Source organism: Heteronotia binoei, chromosome 8 (assembly GCF_032191835.1).
Source record: "Heteronotia binoei isolate CCM8104 ecotype False Entrance Well chromosome 8, APGP_CSIRO_Hbin_v1, whole genome shotgun sequence".
In the NCBI taxonomy this organism is placed as follows: domain Eukaryota; kingdom Metazoa; phylum Chordata; class Lepidosauria; order Squamata; family Gekkonidae; genus Heteronotia; species Heteronotia binoei.
Window position 1 is genome coordinate 125118735 of NC_083230.1, and position 22706 is coordinate 125141440.

Genomic DNA, 22706 nt, shown 5'->3' on the forward strand with positions numbered 1-22706 from the left:
TTGAATTTTAAAATCGGTTAAATTATATTTTAGTTATCTTGGATTGTATAGGTGGGGAAATGTTCAAGTATTTTATGTTTTTTAGGAGGGTATTTTATACTATCTTAGGTATTTTAAGAGGGTTTTATATGATGTGTCGTAGTTTTTATATTGGTCTATGACTGTAATAAAGTTCATTCATTCATTCATTCACTGCCACAGGAGGTGGTGGCGGCCACAAGTATAGCCACCTTCAAGAGGGGTTTAGATCAGTGGCTATTAGCCACAGTGTGTGTGTATATATAAATTTTTTTGCCACTGTGTGACACAGAGTGTTGGACTGGATGGGCCATTGGCCTGATCCAACATGGGTTCTCTTATGTTCTTCTGTGACACAGAGTGTTGGACTGGATGGGCCATTGGCCTGATCCAACATGGCTTCTCTTGTGTTCTTATGTGACACAGAGTGTTGGACTGGATGGGCCATTGGCCTGATCCAGCATGGCTTCTCTTATGTTCTTATGTGACACAGAGTGTTGGACTAGATGGGCCATTGGCCTGATCCAACATGGCTTCTCTGATGTTCTTATGTGACACAGAGTGTTGGACTGGAGGGGCCATTGGCCTGATCCAACAAGGCTTCTCTTATGTTCTTCTGTGACACTGAGTGTTGGAATGGATGGGCCGTTGGCCTGATCCAACATGGCTTCTCTTACGTTCTTCTGTGACACAGAGTGTTGGACTGGATGGGCCACTGGCCTGATCCAACATGGTTTCTCTTATGTGACACAGAGTGTTGGACTGGATGGGCCACTGGCCTGATCCAACAAGGCTTCTCTTATGTTCTTCTGTGACACAGAGTGTTGGACTGGATGGGCCACTGGCCTGATCCAACATGGCTTCTCTTATGTTCTTCTGTGACACAGAGTGTTGGACTGGATGGGCCACTGGCCTGATCCAACAAGGCTTCTCTTATGTTCTTCTGTGACACAGAGTGTTGGACTGGATGGGCCACTGGCCTGATCCAACATGGCTTCTCTTATGTTCTTATGTGACACAGAGTGTTGGACTGGATGGGCCATTGGCCTGATCCAACAAGGCTTGTCTTATGTTCTTCTGTGACACCGAGTGTTGGAATGGATGGGCCGTTGGCCTGATCCAACATGGCTTCTCTTACGTTCTTCTGTGACACAGAGTGTTGGACTGGATGGGCCACTGGCCTGATCCAACATGGTTTCTCTTATGTGACACAGAGTGTTGGACTGGATGGGCCACTGGCCTGATCCAACAAGGCTTCTCTTATGTTCTTCTGTGACACAGAGTGTTGGACTGGATGGGCCACTGGCCTGATCCAACATGGCTTCTCTTATGTTCTTATGTGACACAGAGTGTTGGACTGGATGGGCCACTGGCCTGATCCAACATGGCTTCTCTTATGTTCTTATGTGACACAGAGTGTTGGACTGGAGGGGCCATTGGCCTGATCCAACATGGCTTCTCTTATGTTCTTATGTGACACAGAGTGCTGGACTGGATGGGCCACTGGCCTGATCCAGCATGGCTTCTCTTATGTTCTTATGTGACACAGAGTGTTGGACTGGATGGGCCGTTGGCCTGATCCAACATGGCTTCTCTTATGTTCTTATGTGACACAGAGTGCTGGACTGGATGGGCCACTGGCCTGATCCAGCATGGCTTCTCTTATGTTCTTATGTGACACAGAGTGTTGGACTGGATGGGCCATTGGCCTGATCCAACATGGCCTCTCTTATGTTCTTATGTGACACAGAGTGTTGGACTGGATGGGCCGTTGGCCTGATCCAACATGGCTTCTCTTATGTTCTTATGTGACACAGAGTGTTGGACTGGATGGGCTGTTGGCCTGATCCAACATGGCTTCTCTTATGTTCTTATGTTCTTATCCCATCCGCTCTGGGGGTGGTGAGTCCTCCTCCCCTTGCTTCCCTTGCTCACCACCTTTCTGAGTCAGGGTTGGCATCTCTGGGTTGGAAAAGACTTCGAGATTTGCGGGGGCAGGGGCGCAAGCCTGGGGCGGTGGGGTTTGGGGAGGGCCGTCAGTTGGGTATAAGGCCCTAGAGTCCACCTTCCAAAGTGGCCGTTTGGTCCAGGTGAACTGATTTATGTCACCCGGAGATCAGTCGTAGTCCCAGGAGATCTCCAGCCGTACCGTGGAGGTTGGCAACCCTGTGTGTCGGCAACCCTATGCGCAAGAAGCCTCATGCTGAGCTGCAGCCGATGTGAGATCGCTGCTGGAGACGCTCTGCGTCCCTCTTTTTTGAAAATTGTGTAAAGAATCTATAGAATTGAATCAATATTGGTCCCAGGTCTGATGAAGACTGGAAAGAAACAAGTACTTAATCGATTGTCTTGTCACCACACTACGTTGGGACTTGAATGTACATGTTTTGGACGTTTGGACTGGTTTCTATATATTTCTTAGTAAATTGGTCACTAGCTTGCATTTCTTGTTGTGTTATCCATTATAGTGACCTCTCTCGGATCGTATTCTATACCATGGAGGTTGGCAACCCTATGTGGTGCAAGAATTCCTCCTCCACCCCTCCACCCCCCCGCCCAGCTTTTCTCCTTATAGATGACTAGAAACTTTCTTGCCTATTGGGATTCTTGGAAGGTCACTACGCGGTGTAGTGAAACTGTGGCTACAGTTCAAATAAAACTTCCACCAAAGGAAGTGTGTCTTAGGTTTTATTTTTTTTTATCAGGGCTTTTTTTTTTTTGTAGCAGGAACTTCTTTGTGTATTAGGTCACACACCCCTGATGTAGGAGGGGAGAGAGAGAGGTGGAAAGAAAGCAACTTTAACTTTAAATGCATTTCTCCAAGCCGCTGGCTGGCTTGGCTTGGAGAAGTCTAGTGTCCAGATCACGTGATTTAATGGAATCGCTTTACTCTACTCTGGCAAGACCTCACCTGGAGTATTGTGTTTAGTTTAATTTAAGAAGGATATAGACAAGCTGGAACGGGTCCAGAGGAGGGCGACGAAGATGTTGAGGGGTCTGGAGACCAAGTCCTATGAGGAAAGGTTGAAGGAGCTGGGCATGTTTAGCCTGGACAGGAGGCGGCTGAGAGGTGATAGGATCACCATCTTCAAGTACTTGAAGGGCTGTCATATAGAGGATGGTGCGGAATTGTTTTCTGTGTCCCCGGAAGGTAGGACCAGAACCAATGGGTTGAAATTAAATCAAAAGAGTTTCCGGCTCAACATTAGGAAGAACTTCCTGACCGTTAGAGCAGTTCCTCAGTGGAACAGGCTTCCTCGGGAGGTGGTGGGCTCTCCTTCCTTGGAGGTTTTTCAACAGAGACTGGATGACCATCTGGCAGCAGTGAAGATCCTGTGAATTTAGGGGGAGGTGTTTGTGAATTTCCTGCATTGTGCAGGGGGTTGGACTAGATGACCCTAGAGGTCCCTTCCAACGCTATGATTCTATGGTTCTAAGTGATTTGAAGAGAGAAATGCCTTTTCCAAGCCAGCCAGCAGGGCAGTGGGGGCTTCAAGAACCACACAATGTATGTGAAAGAGCCAAGTATAGCTCCCAAGCCACAGTTTGTCCATCCTGATCTAAACAGTTGTAAGTGACTTTGTTCCATTTCTGCATCACACTGAACTGTGGCCGGTGGGAGGGCCGGGGGTGGGGCGGGGGGGGACAGGCAAGGAGATATAAAGCTGAAAGACGTTCTCTCAAATAATGTGATTTCAGGTAGTTTGCTGTGTTGCTGTGCTATTGAAAAGCAAGATTTGAGCGCCAGTAAAATCTTAGTAGCACCCAACAGATTTCCAGCATATAAGCTTTCAAGAGTCAGAAGTTTTTGTCAGATCTGACAAAGGGAGTTTTGGTTCTCAAAAGCTTATACCTTGGAAATCTTGTTCGAGATAATTCGTATTGCAGGATTCCCCATTCCTACGTATGGTGTGTTAGCTGGACCATGAAGAAACCTGACAAGGAAGGAAGCCGATTCCTTTGAAGCGTGTTGTTGGAATGTGTTGCTATGCATATAAATGTTTTGTGATGCAGAAGCAGTGTGACAATGAGTTTTCAATACAAATGTCTGAGGAAGTGAATTTTGAGCAAAAATATCTTCTTTATCTTTTATGTGAGCTATATAATAGAATTTTTAAAGCTTTGATATATTAAAAGTTACAGCCGGTATTGTAGAAGTGATGAAATATATAACATAGAATATGCAATAATGATTAAATAAGTAATGCCGTTGCAAAAGAGATTAGTTATGATATGTGAATTCCAAAGTATTTGAAGTAAGGACCATTGTATCCTACAGAAAATGTCTTAAAAACTACAATGAAGGGGATGTTGGGGAGAAATACTTATTTTTTCTGTTCTATATACCCTGCAATGTATTTTAGAGAGACAGACAGACACACCCACACCACCCACCCACGGCTTTTTTGAGGGGGAACACATCCGGCAGTGGAACAGGTATTTGCATTTCTAAAATGCAAATAAGTTCCCACTGGGTGTTTTCTACAAAAAAGCCAGATGGGTGGGTGGGTGGGTGGGTGGATGGATGGATGGATGGATAGATAGATAGATAGATAGATAGATAGATAGATAGATAGATAGATAGATAGATAGATAGACAGACAGACAGACAGACAGACAGACAGACAGACAGACAGACAGACAGATGGAGATGTGTGTGTGTGTGTGTATACACACACACACACACACACCTTCATTGGAGGTTTTTAAACAGAGGCTAGATGGCCATCTGATACCAATGCAGATCCTGTGAATTTAGGGGGAGGTCTTTGTGAGTTCCTGCATTGTGCAGGGGGTTGGACTAGACAACACTGGAGGTCCCTTCCGACTCTATGATTCTGTTGAGTTTGGCAGCAGTTATTATCTGACTCAGCACTTACCCGATGCGTACTCATAATCTCAAGTCTTCCTCTGTTCCATGCCTGTACCGCAGGGAGACCCCATGACGATCTTTGGACCTCAGGGCTATAAAGGCAGCAAAGGAGAGCAGGTCAGTGGCGTCAGGTCTCCGTTGCTTTCCCCTCGAAGGACGGCGTTTCCCCTTCTGCACTGTCGTAGGAGGCATGTTGTGTCCATGAAACGTTGCTTCTGGACAGAGTGATGAGGAAATTGTGATTTTCAGTGGTCCGAGCTAAAAACTGGCCCCAGAGGTTGTTTATCGATTGGATTTCTATCCCAACCTCCCCACCGAGGCAGGCTCAGGGCGGCTCACAATATAAAATCACAACAGACAATTGAAATAAATAAATATTAAAGGTTGCTTATGAGAAGAATCCAGCCCATACAAAAGCTGGAGAGGGAGGGTGAATTAGTGGTGGGTAAGGCTTGATCACAGTTTTAAAAAAGGAAAAGGAAAGGTCCCCTGCACAAGCGCCAGTCGTTTCCGACTCTGGGGTGACATTGCTTTCATGTTTTCACGGGCAGACTTTTTATGGGGTGGTTTGCCCTTGCCTTCCCCAGTCCTCTACGTTCCCCCCCCCCCAGCAGCTGGGGACTCCTTTGACTGACCTTGGAAGGATGGGAGGCTGAGTCAACCTGAACCCCAGCTTCCACTGGGATCGAACTCAGGTCATGAGCAGAGGGCTCTGACCGCAGTGCTGCAGCTTTACCACTCTGTGCCATGAGGCTCTCTGATCATAGTTTAGGGGTGGCCAAACCCCTAACAGAAGAGCCACATGGAATAAATAGATGTTTGAGAGCCACAAGGGAGGGAGGGAGGGAGGGAGGAAGGGAGGGAAGGAAGGAAGGAAGGAAAATAGATGATGAGGGGGGAGAAAGAGGTGGAAAGAAAGCCACTTTAACTTTAAATGCATCCTCGAAGCCAATGGCTGGCTTGACTTGGGAGGAATGATTTAAAGAGAAAAATGTCTTCTCCAAGCCAGCTGACAGGGCAGTGGGGTCTTCAAGAGCCACGCAATATGTGTGAAAGAGCCCCATGCGGCTCCTGAGCCGCAGTTTGGCCACCCCGTCATTGTTAATGTAATTATGGCTGAGCTGGTGTGATGTGGAGTGCCCCTGACTTGGATGCTCCAGGTTAACCGCATCTCATCCCCAGATCTTGGAAGAGAAGCAGGGTCGGTCTTCGTCAATACTGAATGGGAGACCACCAAGGAGGGAGTCCAGGGCTGCTCTGCAGAGGCAGGCAAGGCAAATCACCTTTGAACATCTCTTGCCTCGAAAACCCTGCAGGGCTGCCGTAAGTGGATCTCACTGGCACATTACACAGCCGCACAGCGATGTTGTGGTTTGAGATTCGGCTCAGGACAGGGGTAGACAAACTGCGGGCTCAGAAGCTACATGTGGCTCTTATGTGGCTCTCAAAGCCCCCACTGCCCTGTTGGCTGGCTTGGAGAAAGGCGGTTCTCTCTTTCAATCACTTCTCCAAGCCAAGCAGCCAGGGGTTGGAGGATGCATTTAAAGTAGTTTTCTTTCCACCTCTCCCTCCTCCTCCCCCCAATCTATTTTTCCTCACTTCCTCCCTCCCTTCCTTCCTCACTCCCCTCCCTTCCTTCATTCCTCCCTCCCTCCCTCCCTCTCCCTCCTCCTTCCTTCCTTCCTTTCCTTCCTTCCTTCCTTCTTCCTCCCTCCCTCCCTTCCTTTCTTCCTTCCTTCTTCCCTCCCCTCCCTTCCTCCCTACCTGCCTTCCTTTCTTCCTTCCTTCTTCCCTCCCTTCCTTCCTTCCTCCCCTCCTTCCCTCCCTCCCTCCCTTCCTTCCTTCCTTCCTTCCTTCCTCCCACCCTTCCTCCCTCCCTCCCTTCCTTCCTCCATCCCTCCCTCCCTTCCTCCCTCCCCCTTCCTTCCTTCCTCCCTCCCATCCCCACCTCCCTCCCTCCCTTTCTTCCTTCCTCCGTCCCTCCCTTCCTCCATCCTTCCCTCCCTTCCTTTCTTCCTTCCTCCCTCCCTTCCTTCCTCCCTCTCTCCCTCCTCCCTCCCTTCCTTCTTCTCTTCCTTCTTCCCTCCCTTCCTCCCCTCCCTCCCTCCCTCCCTTCCTTCCTTCCTTCCTTCCTTCCTTCCTTCCTTCCTTCCTTCCTCCCTTCCTCCCTCCCTCCCTCCCTCTCTCCCTCCCTCCCTCTCTCCCTCCCTCCCCCTCCCTCCTCCCTTCTTTCCTTCCTTCTTCTTTCCTTCCTTCCTTCCTTCCTTCCTTCCTTCCTTCCTTCCTTCCTTCCTTCCTTCCTTCCTTCCTTCCTTCCTTCCTTCCTTCCTTCCTTCCTGTCTTGCAGCTCTCAAACATCTAAATCGAAAGCATGTTTGCCACCCCATCCTAGGAAATGGGAGACCCAGGTTGCCAATCTCTTACTCTGCCATGGAAGCTGGCGGGTGTCCTTGGGCCAGTCACACACACAGCGCCTGACCTCCCTCACAGGGTTGGTGGGAGCATAAAATGGAAGGGAGGATGGAAGCCAGTTTGGGGTCCCCCATTGGGAAGTAACGCAGGGTCTAAAAGAAGTAAATAAATAAAATAATGGATGGCTTCAGAATTAATTTTTTTAAAATGCAGAAAATGGGAAGCGATTTAATAAAGTTGGGGGATGCATGTAACTGAACAGATGATCTTTGTTGCTCGTAGGGTGAAAGAGGCCCTTCAGGATTTGATGGTGACAAAGGCGAGAAAGGAGAGGATGGACCTGCGGGAGAAAAGGTACCCAGGGTTTCATTAGTCTGGTGCAGTAATTAAGTGCTTGGACTCTTATTTGGGAGAACCGGGTTGGATTCCCCACTCCTCCACTTGCACCTGCTGGAATGGCCTTGGGTTAGCCATAGCTCTCTTATCTGGGAGAACCGGGGTTTGATTCCCCACTCCTCCACTTGCAGCTGCTGGAATGGCCTTGGGTCAGCCAGAGCTCTCTTATCTGGAGAAACCGGTTTGATTCCCCACTCTCCACTTGCACCTGCTGGAATGGCCTTGGGTCAGCCAGACTCTCTTATCTGGGAGAACCGGGTTTGATTCCCACTCCTCCACTTGCAGCTGCTGGAATGGCCTTGGGTCAGCCAGAGCTCTCTTATCTGGAGAACCGGGTTTGATTCCCCACTCTCCACTTGCACCTGCTGGAATGGCCTTGGGTCAGGCCAGAGCTCTCTTATCTGGGAGAACGGGGTTGATTCCCCACTCTCCACTTGCACCTGCTGGAATGGCCTTGGTTAGCCATAGCTCTCTTATCTGGGAGAACCGGTTTGATTCCCCACTCCTCCACTTGCAGCTGCTGGAATGGCCTTGGGTCAGCCATAGCTCTCTTATCTGGGAAAACTGGGTTTGATTCTCCACTCCTTCACTTGCAACTGCTGGAATGGCCTTGGGTCAGCCATAGCTCTCATAGGAGTTGTCCTTGAAAGGGCAGCTTCTGTCAGAGCTCTCTCAGCCCCCCTTACCCCACAAGTATCTGTTGTGGGGGAGGAGGTAAAGATTGTAAACTGCTCTGAGACTCTGAGATTCAGAGTGAAGGGCAGAGTATAAATCCAATTTCTTCTTCTTCTTCTTGTGTAGATCTTCTTGTCCTTTAAGCTCAGGAAGAAATGTTACAGACCCAAGTGGTCTGGTTTTGCGGGGAACTTCTCGAATTAATTTTAATACTCAGATTGCCTTGATTTTTTTTTCCTCCCGCAAATATTTGTCCAGCATTGCCCTTCTGTACTTTGGGGAGTCAATTCAGACAAAGTAAAAATAAACAGAAGCCTTGGAGTGTAAATGAGCTAAAAAGTAAGTTTACTAAGATATTGGGGAGGGTTCCCTTGAGGAATAAAGCAATAAAACAGCCCAACTGATTAAGCTACATCTTTCTAATTACTGGTTACTCCAAGATGGAGACTTGGCTACACTGAACTCTAAAACAAAGGAAGAGAGAAGAAAAACCCAAAAGCCTACATGCCGAAACCTGAGTAACATCTCACAACTATGAACTGACCATGACCAGGCTAAAAGTCAGTCCGTTACGCATAAGTCCTTCCCTTTCTAACATGGGAACTTCTACTCATAAGAACATGAGAACATAAGAGAAGCCATGTTGGATCAGGCCAACGGCCCATCCAGTCCAACACTCTGTGTCACATAAGAACATAAGAGAAGCCATGTTGGATCAGGCCAACGGCCCATCCAGTCCAACACTCTGTGTCACATAAGAACATAAGAGAAGCCATGTTGGATCAGGCCAGTGGCCCTTCCATTCCAGCACTCTGTGTCACATAAGAACATAAGAGAAGCCATGTTGGATCAGGCCAGTGGCCCATCCAGTACAACACTGTGTGTCACATAAGAACATAAGAGAAGCCATGTTGGATCAGGCCAGTGGCCCTTCCAGTCCAGCACTCTGTGTCACATAAGTACATAAGAGAAGCCATGTTGGATCATGCCAATGGCCCATCCAGTCCAACACTCTGTGTCACATAAGAACATAAGAGAAGCCAGAGTCTCAGAGCGGCTCACAATTAGGGATGTGCAAAAAAAAAAAAAAATTCGGTTTTACAACGGATTCGGAAGTATACGGGGGGGGAAAAATTCGGAATCCCGTATACTCCTGAATACCACATTCGGAATAGCCGCATATACGGTAGATGCACGGCTATTACCGAATATACGCCCCTATTATACCCTATGGGCCATTGATATCAATGGCAAATAGGGTATATTTGAAGCCGCATGGAGGGGAGGGGGTTTGAGGGAGAGCCCCCAATTTGCAGGGGACTCTCCCCTCCAACCCCCCCAAGTCCCAAAAAGATTGGGCCAGGGGGATCCCATTCCAGGGGCACCCAAAGAGGGTGCCCCCTATTCCATCATTATACCCTATGGGCCATTGAAATCAATGGCAACATAAGGCATAATTATAGGCTACTGGGGGGCAGGGGGTTTTGAGGGGAGAGCCCCCAAATTTGCAGGGGACCTGCAGGGGACTCTCCCGTCCAACCCCCCCAAGTCCCAAAAAGATTGGGCCAGGGGGTCCCTGTCTTTGGGCTCCCCAAAAGGCCCATTGCCAACAATGATGGGGAAAGGCCCAATTAGCCACTTCCTCACTGTAATTGTCGTGGGAAAAGTGGCTCTGGGGAGCAGGGGGTTTTGAGGAGAGCCCCCCAAACTGCTTTGCATCTTCAGGGCACTGTCCCACACAAAACCCACAAGGCCAAAAAAAAATTGGACCAGGGCGTCCAATTCCTGGGGCACCCAAAGCCAAACCTAACTTCACATCAGAGAATCTCTATAGGACCCAAATGCACTACATCCCTCTATCTACTCTATGAACCCTGCAGGCCTGGAACCATGTAAACCCAGTTGCCAACGTCACTGCCACACAAAACACAATCTGCTCAAGGTCTGCTCTGCAGACCTGGCTGCAGCAAACCCAGATGCCAGCTCTCCAGCCCTGCCCCCAAACAACACGGGGAGAGCTGGCCAACCACAACAAGCCTGCCTGTTCTGGGTCTCTCACCCAGGTGCCAGCTTCCCTGCCACAGAACACACAATCTACAGATGCCAGCTCTCCAGCCCTGCCCCAAACAACATGGGGAGAGCTGGCCAACCACAACAAGCCTGCTGGTTCTGGGTCTCTCACCCAGGTGCCAGCTTCCCTGCCACAGAACACACAATCTACAGATGCCAGCTCTCCAGCCCTGTCCCAAACAACACAGGAAGAGCTGGCCAACCACAACAAGCCTGCTGGTTCTGGGTCTCTCACCCAGGTGCCAGCTTCCCTGCCACAGAACACACAATGAGCCTGCCTTTGGCGGGGGAGGGCGGGATACAAAAATAAATTTATTATTATTATTATTATTAATCTACAGATGCCAGCTCTCCAGCCCTGCCCCAAAGAACATAGGAAGAGCTGGCCAACCACAACAAGCCTGCTGGTTCTGGGTCTCTCACCCAGGTGCCAGCTTCCCTGCCACAGAACACACAATCTACAGATGCCAGCTCTCCAGCCCTGCCCCAAAAAACATGGGGAGAGCTGGCCAACCACAACAAGCCTGCTGGTTCTGGGTCTCTCACCCAGGTGCCAGCTTCCCTGCCACAGAACACACAATCTACTCTATAAAAACAAGAAAGTGACCCAGCCCACACACACCCTCGCCAACCCCCACACCAACCAGAGGTAATTTAAAAAAACCAAAACAAAACCAGCAGAATCACAAAAGGCCAAGTGTTAAAAAAGTGGCCTTTTCACCAACAAGAAAGCTCAGGCCAAATAAGTCAACAACACCCCCACCCCCAAACCAAGAAAAGGGACAACAGGAGAAAAGGCCAAGCAACTCAAGTGTTAAAAAATGGCCTTTTCACCAATAAGAAAGCTCAGGCCAAATCAGTCAACAACACCCCCCCTAAAACCAGAACCAGGAAAAGGGGGACAAAAGTGGCCTTTTAAACAATGGAAATTAGGCCAAAGCACCCCCCAAGAACCCGAAGAGAAGAGTAACAGCAGCAGCACAACACAGCAGCAACAAATCAAACACTGAATACTTTTAAAACAGTCAGCAGCACAACACAGCAGCAACAAATCAAACACTGAATACTTTTAAAACAGTAAAAAAATTAACTTTTAACAATACAGGAACTTTGCCAACCCCTCCCCCCCAAAAAAACCCTTCACCCTAACCCCAAGAAATCCAAGCCACCCAAATCAGGAGAAGTAAAAGGACACTGCACTTTTAAAAGTCCTCTCACTAAATTAAGATATGGGCAAATTGGCAAAACCCCCACCCCAGGCTCCCTCCCCAAGCAGAAACCCCTAACCCCAAATAAGCTACCCCACCACCACCACCACCCAAATCTGGATAAGTAAAGGGACTCTAAGTCTTAAAAAGTCCTTTTACCAACAATAAATAAAAACAAGAACCCCAAGACTGTCTTACCTTTGTCTTTTCTAGTCCAGGGAAGTCTGGTAAGGCTGAGTGAGAGAGCAGCAGGCAGCAGCTGAAGCCAAGGGTCAGCCAGCAGCAGCACAATCTCTCACACACAGCAAGCAGCAATGGAGGAGTCCAGCCAGGAAGGAAGACTCCTTAAAAAAGCCCTGCAAAGCATGCATTTGCAATGCATTTTGCAAATGCATGCTTTGGATTGGCTGCTGGGGCCCTCTTCCCTCTTCCCCTCCCCCACTCCCTGATCCCAGGGAGGCTATGGGAGAGGCGGGAAAAGGCAACTAAAGGCGGGAAAGTAGGCAAGCAGCTCCTTTGAGGCTGCAGAAGCTACTTTCTCGCCTTTTGAATTGACAGCCGTATACTTCCAAATAGCCATTCGGAAGTATACGGCAAGCCGTATTCGGCTGCCGTATAATGGGCGCCTATAGGGATCGGCTGCAGCCTATTCCGTATTCAGCCGAATCAATGGTGATTCGGCTGTAAATACGGTTCGGCCGAACCGAATGCACATCCCTACTCACAATCTCCTTTACCTTCCTCTCCCACAACAGACACCCTGTGAGGTAGATGAAGGTATTATCATTATATAATAATTAGATGTGAGGTATTATAATCATGGTACACACCGTGTCTTGTTAGCTGCCCTGAGCCTCCCTCGGCGGGGAGGGCGGGATATAAATAAAACATTATTATTATTATTATTATTATTATTATTATTATTATTATTATTATTATTATTATTATTATTATTATTATTATTATTATAATATTGGATTTATATCTGCCCTCAAGAGACTCAGAGCGGCTCACAATCTCCTTTACCTTCCCCCCCCCACAACAGACACCCTGTGAGGTAGATGAAGATATTGGATTTATATCCCACCCTCCACTCGAAGAGTCTCAGAGCGGCTCACAATCTCCTTTACCTTCCTCCCCAACAACAGACACCCTGTGAGGTGGGTGGGGCTGGGAGGGCTCTCACAGCAGCTGCGCTTTCAAGGACAACCTCTGCCAGAGCTATGTCTGACCCAAGGCCATGCTTAGCAGGTGCAAGTGGAGGAGTGGGGAATCAAACCCGGTTCTCCCAGATAAGTGTCCGCACTCTTAACCATTACACCAAACCGGCTTGATTATTCGAAATACCGATGCTTGACACCTTTCCTTCTTTTCTTTCTCCTTTTAGGGTGTGAAAGGAGAGGCCGGAGTGAAAGGCGCCATGGGGCTCTTCGGCACACGAGGTCCAGTGGGCCAGAAGGTCAGTACAAGGGTGCAGGGGTTCACACGGCGGCCTGGATTGGGGCTACATGGAGCATTGTGCTTAGTAAATGACAGTCCTGCGCAGGTTCCAATTCCTCTGCAGATGTTGTGTGGCTTGAACAAGCTTGGGTTGCCAATTTCCAGGTGGGCCCTGGAGACACACCCCCCCCCCAAGAATTACAGTCGATCTCCAGACTGCAGAGATCAATTCCTCTGAGGGGAAATGGCTGCTTTGAGAGGGTGGGCTGTATAGCACCTTACCTTCTGAGGTCCCTCCCCTCCCCATGTTCCACTCCCAGATTTTGAGAATGCCCAAACCCTGGAGCCTAGCAACCCCAAACCCAACAAAGTGAAGTAATGACAAGGCCATGAACCAATCCTTATCTGTTCAGAGTGCATGACAGGTGACGCGTGGGATACGGAAGGCAGGGAAAGAAGGACTTTTCCTCCCTTGCTCACAATGCAAGAACTCGTGGGCGCTCCGTGAAATTGCCGAGCGGTCGGGTTAGAACGGATAAAAGGAAATCCTTCTTCACCCAAAGGGTGATTAACACGTGGAATTCACTGCCACAGGAGGTGGCGGCTGCAAGCACAGGAAGCTTCAAGAGGGGATTGGATAAGCATCTGGAGCAGAGGTCCATCAGTGGCTATTTGCCATGGCGTATTGTTGGAACTCTCTGTCTGGGGCAGTGATGCTCCCCACTCCTCCACTTGCACCTGCTAGCATGGGCCTTGGCAGAGGTTGTCCTTGAAAGGGCAGCTGCTGTGAGAGCCCTCTCCAGCCCCACCCACCTCACAGGGTGTCTGCTGTGGGGGAGGAAGGTAAAGGAGATTGTGAGCCACTCTGAGACTCTGTCCTTGAAAGGGCAGCTGCTGTAAAAGCTCTCTCAGCCCCACCTACCTCACAGGGCGTCTGCTGTGAGGGAGGAAGGGAAAGGAGATTGTGAGCCGCTCTGAGACTCTTCGGAGTGGAGGGCGGGATATAAATCCATATCTTCATCTACCTCACAGGGTGCCTGCTGTGGATAGGAAGGGAAAGGAGATTGTGAGCCGTTCTGAGACTCTTTGGAGTGAGGGTGGGATATAAATCCAATATCTTCTTCTTCTCTCTGTTTCTTGGTGCTTCATGGGGCCACAGTGACTTCTGGAGTTCTGCCCCACTGGTGGACCTCTTGATGGCACCTGAGGGTTTTTTGCCACTGTATTTACAGAGGTGTTGGACTGGATGGGCCATTGCCCTGATCCAACAAGTCTTCTCTTATGTTCTTAATAATGATCTTGGACCTGTGTTTGGTTGGCTGAGGCCATCTCTCCCTCTCTCATTGATTTGAGTGAGAATCTGTCCAGGCTGCTTGCAGTCCTGTAACATCTGATTTTACCACTGCCTCAGCCTCCCGTTGGCCTCCCTTGGTCCGAGCAGGTTTTGACACAGTCCGTTCTTCTGAACTTAGCATCATTTCAGAGCGATGATTTTCTTTTCTTTTTTCTTTTGCTGACAGGGAGAACTTGGGAGCCGGACTTCCAGGGCTTGCTGTGAGTGGAAAAGTCTTCCTATGGTCCTTTGAAAGCATACTGGGTCAATCAACAGTTTGTCCAGACCCGAGTATGTATGTACATAGCAGCAGTTAGAGTTTTGCATTAGGATCCGAGAGTCCAAGGTTCCAGTCTCCAATTTATGAATTAATTATCACATGGCAGCGTGCGTCATGTAGCCAGGAGATCCTAAGATTGTCTGGCAGCCAGAAGTGCTAGCTCTTTTAGCATTATGCACCACTAGGTGCTGAGCTAGACTTCTTTTTAAGGCACCAGACATTTCGGAGGTGTTTGCTGTTGCCTACCTCTGCATCTTGTCCCTGGTATTCCTTGGAGGTTGCCTTTCCCAGGGCTTTGTTTGGTAGAAAAGCCCAGCAGGAACTCATTTGCATATTATTTATTTATTTATTAAATTTATAGCCCCACCCCCCACCCTCCGTAATGGCATCGGGCGGCTAACAACCAATAAAAACACGACATCCAGGTTATAAAACTTAAAAACCATCCATAAAATACAATAAAATTCAAGAGGGGGTTGGATAAAAATATGGAGCAGAGGTCCATTAGCCACAGTGTGTATATATATATATAAAAAATTTGGCCACTGTGTGACGCAGAGTGTTGGACTGGATGGGGCGTGATCCAACATGGCTTCTCTTTTTTTTTCACTGTACAATATGTTTTATTGTATAACACATATATACAAATAAAAAAATATATATACTGTCATCAGTCATTACAGTCAGAATCTTTTACCCATCCCCTGAGCTGAGGGGGTACGTATACAACACCATTTCAAATTTCTCGTGTCGATTCCCATATTATTAATCCATGAATACAGTGGATCCCAAATTTTTTGACGATCCTGAAGGTTTCCCCCCCTTAATCTCGTGGTTAACATATCTAACTCAGCAGCTTCTAAAATCTTGAACAGAAATCATTTTTGTCAGGTAATTTGGGGACCTTCCAATATTGGGCATATAATAATCTAGCCGCAGTAATTACATGTAACAGCAATTGCTTGATGGTCTTAGGCATTTGCCCTTTAAACAATACTCAATAAGTATAATTCGGGGGTATGAGGGAGGCTTGATTTAAAAATTTTCTGACACCAATCATATATTTGGACCCAAAATTTTTTTGCGTAGCTGCACTGCCACCATATGTGGTAGAGCGTGCCTTTAATTTTGCCACATTTCCAACATTTGTTAGAGTATCTCGTGTAGATCTTGGCCAATCGGGCTGGGGTTAGGTACCATCGGTACGCCATCTTGTAGAGGTTTTCTTTATATATAGTTGATTTGGTTAGCCGTATATTCTGTCGCCAGATTTCGTCCCATTCCTTCAGTTCAATATTGTAGCCAAAATCTTGAAGCCATTTTATCCAGCTCTCCTTAATTGATTCATCTTGCATTTTTTCCTGTAACATCCAATTATATATTTTTGAAATAAGTTTCTGCTCATCTTGCATTATCGTATCCAATTCGTTTAGTTTACTATAGAACCCTGTTGCTTTATCGACTTGGAATTTAGAGTTAATTTGCATCATGGTCCACCAATCTACCTGGATGTTGTCCTCCGTTAGTCTTAAATTATGAGCGTTGTCTAATAACGTGCCATAATTGTAGTTATAGTCCCAGTTATATGTATTGGGGTGTACAGAGGCTTCAACTGGTGATACCCAATAGGGTACCTTTGTATAAAATGTTTTCTTTATTTCAATCCATGTCTTAAGAATAGATTTCCGAATTATATGCCTGGATGGGCCACTGGCCTGATCCAACATGGTTTCTCTTATGTGACACAGAGTGTTGGGCTGGAGGGGCCATTGGCCTGGTCCAACATGGCTTCTCTGATGTTCTTATATGACACAGAGTGTTGGACTGGATGGGCCATTGGCCTGATCCAACATGGCTTCTCTTATGTTCTTCTGTGACACAGAGTGTTGGACTGGAGGAACCACTGGCCTGATCCAACATGGTTTCTCTTATGGTCTTATGTGACACAGAGCATTGGACTGGAGGGGCTATTGGCCTGATCCAACATGGCTTCTCTTATGTTCTTATGTGACACAGAGTGTTGGACTGGAGGAACCACTGGCCTGATCCAACATGGCTCCTCTTATGTTTTTATGTGACACAGAGTGTTGGACTGGATGGGCCACTGGCCTGATCCAGCATGGCTTCTCTTATGTTCTTCTGTGACACAGAGTGTTGGACTGGATGGGCCATTGGCCTGATCCAGCATGGCTTCTCTTATGTTCTTCTGTGACACAGAGTGTTGGACTGGAGGAACCACTGGCCTGATCCAACATGGCTCCTCTTATGTTTTTATGTGACACAGAGTGTTGCACTGGAGGGGCCATTGGCCTGATCCAACATGGCTTCTCTTATGTTCTTATGTGACACAGAGTGTTGGACTGGAGGAACCACTGGCCTGATCCAACATGGCTTTTCTTAAGTTCTTATGTGACACAGTGTTGGACTGGATGGGCCACTGGCCTGATCCAGCATGGCTTCTCTTATGTTCTTCTGTGACACAGAATGTTGGACTGGTTGGGCCATTGGCAATCTCTTTTACCTTCCTCCCCCACAACAGACACCCTGTGAGGTGGGTGGGGCTGAGAGGGCTCTCACAGCAGCTGCCCTTTCAAGGACAACTCCTGAGAGAGCTATGGCTAACCCAAGGCCATTCCAGCAGCCGCAAGTGGAGGAGTGGGGAATCAAACCCAGTTCTCCCAGATAAGAGTCCACACACTTAACCGCTACACCAAACTGGCTCTCTGGGCCCAGCGCTGGCCCTGCCACAGGCAAACTGGCATCTTCAGGACACAGGGCTGGCCCTGCCATGGACAAACTAGGGCACCAGCCTTAGAATCATAGAACCATAGAGTTGGAAGGGACCTCTAGGGTCATCTTGTCCAACCCCTGCACAATGCAGGAAACTTATAAACTCCTCCTAAATTCATAGGATTTTCATTGCTGTCAGATGGCCATCTAGCCTCTGTTTGAAAATCTCCAAGGAAGGAAAGCCCACCACTTCCCGAGGAAGCCTGTTCCACTGAGGAATCGCTCTAATGGTCAGGAAGTTCTTCCTAATGTTGAACTCTTTTGATTTAATTTCAACCCATTGGTTCTGGTCCTACCTTCCGGGGCCACAGAAAACAATTCCACACCATCCTCTATAGGACAGCCCTTCAAGTCCTTGAAGATGGTGATCATATCACCTCTCAGCCACCTCCTCTCCAGGCTAAACATGCCCAGCTCCTTTAACCTTTCTTCATAGGACTTGGTCTCCAGACCCCTCACCATCTTTGTCACCCTCCTTTGGATCCCTTCCAGCTTCGAATCATAGAATCATAGAGTTGGAAGGGACCTCCAGGGTCATCTAGTCCAACCTCTGCACAATGCAGGAAACTCACAAACTCCCCCTAAATTCACAGGTTCTTCATTGCTGTCAGATGGCCATCTAACCTCTGTTGAAAAACCTCCAAGGAAGGAGAGCCCACCACCTCCCGAGGAAGCCTGTTTCACTGAAGAATCACTCTTATGGTCAGAAAGTTCTTCCTAATGTTGAGCTGGAAACTCTTTTGATTTAATTTCTTCCTATTGGTTCTGGTCCTACCTTCCGGGGCCACAGAAAACAATTCCACACCATCCTCTAGATGACAGCCCTTCAAGTACTTGAAGATGGCGATCCTATCACCTCTCATCTGCCTTCTCTCCAGGCTAAACATGCCCAGCTCCTTCAACCTTTCCTCATAGGCCTTGGTCTCCAGACCCCTCACCATCTTCGTCGCGCTCTTCAGGCTAAACATGCCCAGCTCCTTCAACCTTTCCTCATAGGCCTTGGTCTCCAGACCCCTCACCATCTTTGTCGCCCTCTTCAGGATAAACACGCCCAGCTCCTTCAACCTTCCCTCATAGGACTTGGTCTCCAGACCCCTCACCATCTTCGTCGCCCTCCTCTGGACCTGTTCCAGCTTGTCTGCATCCTTCTTAAATTGGACACCCCCGTGTGACCGAGTGATGTTATTGTTAGGGAATTTTTGGTCAATTTCTATTTGCATTTGGTCGATTAAAGCGAGAAATGCTTTCTCCAAGCCGGCCGCCAGGGCAGCGGGGTCTTTGCGGGCCCACAATACGTGTGAAAGATCCACATGTGGCTTCAGAGCTGGAGTTTGGCCACCCCTGCTCTCGTTCCTGGGATGCCATGCAATTGCGTTCCTTTATAAAAATGTTCATACGAGAAGCGGTTTTCGAAATAACAATGTGCCATTTGGGTGGTTTTCTTTTAAACCCCCCCAATAAAGCGAAGGAACGTTTCTTATCCAACAAATGGCTGGAAATTGATGCGCTCCGTTAAGTGCTGTTGATTCACGAACCGCCACCTCTCGGAAATCGGCAGGCTCATTCAATTCTCCTTTTCTGTCATTATCTCTGAATGAGCTCCGAGGCTGGGTGGAGTAGAATTCTTAATGCCAAAGAAGAAAGACGGATACGAAGACGCACGTTTGGAATAAACGCCGCTCCCATCCCAATTTGGGGATTATCAGGTCTGCTTTGCAAAATCTTGCCTTGTGGTCGACTCTTCCGCTCTTACGACTGCAGGGAGTCAGTTTGCGGCAGAGGAGCTGGAGGCGGTCTTGACAGGACGAAGCGTCTCCTGGACCCAGGGCTGGCCCCGCTATGGGCAAACTGGGTGACTGCTTAGGGCGCCAGCCTTCTTGGGGTGCCAAATTGGACACCCCCCATGTGACTGAGAAATGTGACTTCACATTTCTGGGATCCAAGATCACTGCAGATGGTGACTGTAGCCATGACATTAAAAGACGCTTGCTCCTTGGGAGGACAGCTATGGCGAACCTGGGCAGTATAATAAAAAGGAGAGACATCACCCTGCCAACAAAAGTCCGTATAGTCAAAGCGAAGGTATTCCCAGTAGTAATCTATGGCTGTGAGAGTTGGACCATAAGGAAGGCTGAGCGCAGAAGAACAGATGCTTTTGAGCTGTGGTGCTGGAGAAGACTCTTGAGAGTCCCTTGGACTGCAAGAAGACCAAATCAGTCAGTCCTAACGGAAATCCACCCTGGCTTTTCCCTGGGAGGGTCAGATGCTGAAGCTGAAGCTCAAATCCTTTGGCCACCCAATGAGAAGGGAGCACTCACTGGAGAAGAATCTTGAGAGTCCCTTGGACTGCAAGAAGATCCAATCAGTCAGTCCTAAGGGAAATCAACCCAGACTGTTCCCTGGAAGGTCGGATGCTGAAGCTGAAGCTCAAATACTTTGGCCACCCAATGAGAAGGGAGCACTCACTGGAGAAGAATCTTGAATCCCTTGGACTGCAAGAAGATCCAATCAGTCAGTCCTAAGGGGAATCAATCCTGACTGTTCCCTGGAAGGTCAGATGCTGAAGCTCAAATACTTTGGCCACCCAATGAGAAGGGAGCACTCACTGGAGAAGAATCTTGAGAGTCCCTTGGACTGCAAGAAGATCCAATCAGTCAGTCCTAAGGGAAATCAACCCAGACTGTTCCCTGGAAGGTCGGATGCTGAAGCTGAAGCTGAAATACTTTGGCCACCAAAGGAGAAGGGAGCACTCCCTGGAGAAGACTCTTGAGAGTCCCTTGGACTGCAAGAAGATCCAGTCAGTCAGTCCTAAGGGGAATCAATCCTGACTGTTCCCTGGAAGGTCAGATGCTGAAGCTCAAATACTTTGGCCACCAAATGAGAAGGGAGCACTCCCTGGAGAAGACCCTGATGTTGGGAAAGACAGAAGGCAAAAGAAGAAGGGGATGGCAAAAGAGGAGATGGCTGGATAGTGTTACTGATGTAACCAACACGAATTTGAGCAGACTTCGGAGGATGGTGGAAGACAGGAGGGCCTGGCATGACTTTGTCCATGGGGTCGCAAAGAGTCGGACACGACTGTGCGACTGAACAACAACAACAAAAATGCGACTGAATGAAGTTATTTTTAGGGGATTTTTGGAGTATAGTGACTTTTCTAGGACTCCCATTCCCACTGGGTTCAGTAAGGGTGTGGGAGAAGAACCCCATAAATTGAGAGAGAGAGAGAGAGAGAGAGAGAGAGACCTGTTCCAAAGTTAAAACCCATTTATTCAAATTAAAACCACGTTGCAGTTAGAGAGCCAGTTTGGTGTAGTGGTTAAGTGTGTGGACTCTTACCTGGGAGAACCAGTTTTGATTCCCCACTCCTCCACTTGCACCTGCTAGAAGGGCCTTGGGTCAACCATAGCTATTGCAGGAATTGTCCACGAAAGGGCAGCTTCTGGAAGAGCTCTCTCAGCCCCACCCAACTCACAGGGTGTCTGTTGTGGGGGAAGAAGATAAAGGAGATTGTTAGCCAGTCTGAGACTGATTCAGAGAGAAGGGCAGGCTATAAATCTACAGTCTTCTTCTTTAGATGGTAGGTCAACACCCTCCCTAGATTCTCCCCAGCATAGGCCTCACCCCCAAAACTCAAGGTATTTCTTAGGCTGGAGGTGGCAACCTTAGGTTTACCTGGCATCTCCATCTCAGGGTCCATCTTGAAGCCCACTCTGTTCCCATCTGCTTTTATGCACGTGTAGAGGAGGGGAAGTCTTGAAATGTATGCTTCCGCACAGGTTTCATCGCTCCTGTTTTAAATCAGAGGGGTATTTTTTTGCTAATATTTTTAAGCAGTTGGTTATTGTGTTTAACAATTTCATTAGATACCTGCTTGGAGTGTTTTTACAAAATAAAGATGTAGATTCAGAGGTAAGTACCTAGTTTTTCTGCAGACACAGGGTTTGGAGACAGAGAACTGGTTTGGTGTGGTGGTTAAGTGCACAGACTCTTATCTGGGAGAACCGGGTTTGATTCCCACTCCTCCACTTGCACCTGGGTCAGCCAGAGCTCTCTTATCTGGGAGAACCGGGTTTGATTCCCCACTGCTCCGCTTGCACCTGCTGGAATGGCCTTGGGTCAGCCAGAGCTCTCTTATCTGGGAGAACCGGGTTTGATTCCCCACTCCTCCACTTGCAGCTGCTGGAATGGCCTTGAGTCAGCCAGAGCTCTCTTATCTGGGAGAACTGGGTTTGAGTCCCCACTCCTCCACTTGCACCTGCTGGAATGGCCTTGGGTCAGCCAGAGCTCTCTTATCTGGGAGAACCGGGTTTGATTCCCCACTCCTCCACTTGCACCTGCTGGAATGGCCTTGAGTCAGCCAGAGCTCTCTTATCTGGGAGAACCGGGCTTGAGTCCCCACTCCTCCACTTGCACCTGCTGGAATGGCCTTGGGTCAGCCAGAGCTCTCTTATCTGGGAGAACCGGGTTTGACTCCCCACTCCTCCACTTGCACCTGCTGGAATGGCCTTGAGTCAGCCAGAGCTCTCTTATCTGGGAGAACCGGGTTTGAGTCCCCACTCCTCCACTTGCAGCTGCTGGAATGGCCTTGGGTCAGCCACAGCTCTCTTATCTGGGAGAACCGGGTTTGATTCCCCACTGCTCCGCTTGCACCTGCTGGAATGGCCTTGGGTCAGCCAGAGCTCTCTTATCTGGGAGAACCGGGTTTGATTCCCCACTCCTCCACTTGCACCTGCTGGAATGGCCTTGAGTCAGCCAGAGCTCTCTTATCTGGGAGATCCGGGTTTGAGTCCCCACTCCTCCACTTGCAGCTGCTGGAATTGTCTTGAGTCAGCCAGAGCTCTCTTATCTGGGAGAACCGGGTGTGATTCCCCACTCCTCCACTTGCAGCTGCTGGAATGGCCTTGAGTCAGCCAGAGCTATCGCAGGAATTGTCCTCGAAAGGGCAGCTTCTGGCAGAGCTCTCTGAGTCCCACCCAATTCACAGGGTGTCTGTTGTGGTGGTGGTGAGGAGATAAAGAAGATTGTGACCGCTCTGAGATTCAGGGTATAGGAAAGGAAAGGTCCCCTGTGAAAGCACCAGTCGTTTCTGACTCTGGGGTGATGTTGCTTTCACGTTTTCATGCCAGACTTTTTGCAGGGTGGTTTGCCATTGCCTTCCCCAGTCTTTTACACTTTCCCCCCAGCAAGCTGGGGACTCCTTTTACCGAC

At 48.6% G+C, this 22706-nt stretch overlaps 1 long non-coding RNA gene across 1 annotated transcript in view; it reads left to right on the forward strand.

The window, feature by feature from the left end:
- LOC132575936 (uncharacterized) overlaps window positions 1-13122 on the forward strand; it is a 106471-nt gene extending 93349 nt beyond the window's left edge. Inside the window, exons 3-5 of the long non-coding RNA XR_009555715.1 lie at window positions 4952-5008; window positions 7586-7657; window positions 13040-13122. This is a non-coding gene — a long non-coding RNA (uncharacterized LOC132575936). The remainder of the gene's footprint in view (window positions 1-4951; window positions 5009-7585; window positions 7658-13039) is intronic.
- The last annotated feature ends 9584 nt before the right edge of the window (window positions 13123-22706 follow it).